Below are 3,489 nucleotides of genomic sequence, written 5' to 3' on the forward strand. Positions count from 1 at the left end.
GATCAGCCCAAAGTTATTCAGAGTCACCAAGGCAAACGGACCGGACGAGCCGACGATTGGTTTTGATCTAATAAAAGCGTCCCTTCCATCTCTGGTCGGGACTCTGTTTGCATGTATTAGCTCTAGAATTACCACAGTTATCCAAGTAACGTGGGTACGATCTAAGGAACCATAACTGATTTAATGAGCCATTCGCGGTTTCACCTTAATGCGGCTTGTACTGAGACATGCATGGCTTAATCTTTGAGACAAGCATATGACTACTGGCAGGATCAACCAGGGAGCTGCGTCAACTAGAGCTGAGCAGCCGGCCGCCCGGGAGTGTGTCCCGGGGGCCCCGCGCGAACACGCAAGCGTCCGCTCAATCATTCTGCAAACAGGAGGAGGCTGAGCTCCCCTGCACAATACACCTCGAAACCCTCTCAGGTCCCGGCGGCGCGCAGCGCCGTCCCAAGTACTTGGTCGGGTTCGAGAGAGGCGCAATCGCCCGGAGTTAGGCGAGTAGACGCTTTCGGTGCGACCACCCGTGCTCCAACTGAGCTTGCCGCTGCCGACAGAGGCCCGGGAGCGTGCTGTCGTGGCATTGCCGGCGGGAGACAACACGCGCCACCTACGGTGACCGGCAGCTCCAACGCCAGCGCCACAGAAGGACAAAAGCCCCACTTGGGTGCCGAAGCGAACTCTCCCAGCACAGCGCACGCGCCAACACATCCGCACAGCTGCGATACAAACCACCAGCGAGAACCGCTGGGGCGACCGAGCAGCAGACGGCGTCGCGGCGCCGAGCGCCGGGCGGCGGCGCATCCTCAACGCACACAGTCCTCAATCGGACCAGCACACTGAAGATGTCCACCGCGCTTCGCACCGGGCCCGCGAGGACCTACTTTGGCCGCACGGCGCCGCGCGCAGGGTGCGCCGGCGCGCAGCTGCGACGCCTGCCGCGTCCGTCGGCCGGCGCGCCTGCCACTGCCGCCCCCACCAGCCGGCTGTAGCGCGTGCGCCCACGCACCGCGCGGCCAGCACGCCGGGAGGGCGCCCCCTCACCGGCCGGGGACGGTCCCACCCAGCCACCGCCGCGTATCGCTTCACACCCAGATGCCGTTCAGTTTCGTCGGCATGGTGGGTATCGCTGGAACAACCGGTTCGTACCTCAACCTATCGTCGCCATCACCGATTCACCCCTAGCGAGAACAACCGCACCACAACAGGTTACCATTTGTTCATTTGCGTAACTTCACCAGAAAACGCAGGCGTCCATCGCCATTTGCAACTTCAACGATTATTGCATGCCTGTGTCAGGTGTCACGCCACACTACGTCTGCCCACATACAACGCAACAAAATGTGCACGCCTAGACAATACGTGGAAGGTGGCCCCCGTACGTATGCGATGTCCCTTGCTCGAACGACTGTCAACCGGCCTCTGTAGCATGTCGCAGATATGGAACGCGGTGCACCATGCCATCACGGTGTGTGAGGAGAGACGACTAGGTCGAATACATCAACAGACAGCTCATGCTGATCGCCATCCACGGCGTCCGTTCCTCCCACACGTCCTCTATGGCGTACCACACTGCAATCCAGCTCTCATAGGCGACGACACGTAGCTGCGTGCACAATATTTGCACTGTATGGTCCGCCGTTTTTGGGCGCAGTCGTTGTACGGTCACACATGTGCCACGATGTATCATTCGGTACATAAGGACGAATGTGCAGTACAGATTGTGGTTTACGCGTACGACATTAGCGGACGGTTGACACAGCCGCACCACAACGTAGCCTGAGTACGTCGCATGCGAAGGGCATTGAACATGCAAACTTCTCACCAACCAGCTTGCGAAGGCAGGGGGGCAAGGTGGGGACGTGGGGAGGGCGGCATGTACGTCCTGCTGCCATCCACATTACAGTGTACAGCAGGAGCATGTGGAAAGTCAGCAAGACTTGCAAGGTGTTTAACATGAAGCGATACACAGGGGAGCGGGCAGTGCGAGTAGCGAACTATATTGCGAGGGTTGCGGGTGGGCAACACTACACTAATTGAACGAGTCGGTATAACAATTACAGAGCAGTTTAGGCGACAACATGGGTTACGTTAGGGGACAACGTGGGTTACGTTAGGGGACAACGTGGGTTACTTTAGGGGACAACGGGGTTAGGTTAAGGCACAACGTGGGTTAGGTTAAGGCACAACGTGGGTTAGGTTAAGGCACAACGTGGGTTAGGTTAAGGCACAACGTGGGTTAGGTTAAGGCACAACGTGGGTTAGGTTAAGGCACAACGTGGGTTAGGTTAAGGCACAACATGGGTTAGGTTAAGGCACAACATGGGTTAGGTTAAGGCACAACATGGGTTAGGTTAAGGCACAACGTGGGTTAGGTTAAGGCACAACGTGGGTTAGGTTAAGGCACAACGTGGGTTAGGTTAAGGCACAACGTGGGTTAGGTTAAGGCACAACGTGGGTTAGGTTAAGGCACAACATGGGTTAGGTTAAGGCACAACATGGGTTAGGTTAAGGCACAACATGGGTAGGTTAAGGCACAACATGGGTTAGGTTAAGGCACAACATGGGTTAGGTTAAGGCACAACATGGGTTAGGTTAAGGCACAACGTGGGTTAGGTTAAGGCACAACGTGGGTTAGGTTAAGGCACAACGTGGGTTAGGTTAAGGCACAACATGGGTTAGGTTAAGGCACAACATGGGTTAGGTTAAGGCACAACATGGGTTAGGTTAAGGCACAACATGGGTTAGGGTTAAGGCACAACATGGGTTAGGTTAAGGTACAACATGGGTTAGGTTAAGGTACAACATGGGTTAGGTTAAGGTACAACATGGGTTAGGTTAAGGTACAACATGGGTTAGGTTAAGGTACAACATGGGTTAGGTTAAGGTACAACATGGTTAGGTTAAGGTACAACATGGGTTAGTTAAGGTACAACATGGGTTAGGTTAAGGTACACATGGGTTAGGTTAAGGTACAACATGGTGTTAGGTTAAGGTACAACATAGGTTAGGTTAAGGTACAACATAGGTTAGGTTAAGGTACACATAGGTTAGGTAAGTACAACATAGGTAGGTTAAGGTACAACATAGGTTAGGTTAAGGTACAACCTAGGTTAGGTTAAGGTACAACATAGGTTAGGTTAAGGTACAACATAGGTTAGGTTAAGGTACAACATAGGTTAGGTTAAGGTACAACATAGGTTAGGTTAAGGTACAACTAGGTTAGGTTAAGGTACAACATAGGTTAGGTTAAGGTACAACATAGGTTAGGTTAGTTAGGTTAGGTTACACGTTGTTGTAAGGAAAGGTGTAGGGGGGGGGGCGGGGCGGCAGGTTCGTTGATAGTGATTATAGTAAGTGAATGCTTGTGACATGATCAGATTTGTCACGTCAGGATGCACCTTTGGCTTATTAGAGGCGGCGCTCCAATTCTATGCTTGTGTGAGACCTGTGTCTTTGACTCATGTCATGGTTTGTGCGCTGTGACAG

The 3,489-nt window shown here is 53.3% G+C and overlaps 1 non-coding gene across 1 annotated transcript in view; it reads right to left on the reverse strand.

The window, feature by feature from the left end:
* LOC124727178 overlaps positions 1-283 on the reverse strand; it is a 1,906-nt gene extending 1,623 nt beyond the window's left edge. The window contains exon 1 of the ribosomal RNA XR_007006976.1: positions 1-283. This exon is cut by the window's left edge and continues 1,623 nt beyond it. This is a non-coding gene — a ribosomal RNA (small subunit ribosomal RNA).
* Between the last annotated feature and the right edge of the window lie 3,206 nt (positions 284-3,489).

The sequence above is a fragment of the Schistocerca piceifrons genome, unplaced genomic scaffold (genome assembly GCF_021461385.2).
Source record: "Schistocerca piceifrons isolate TAMUIC-IGC-003096 unplaced genomic scaffold, iqSchPice1.1 HiC_scaffold_1087, whole genome shotgun sequence".
Classification (NCBI taxonomy): Eukaryota; Metazoa; Arthropoda; class Insecta; order Orthoptera; family Acrididae; genus Schistocerca; species Schistocerca piceifrons.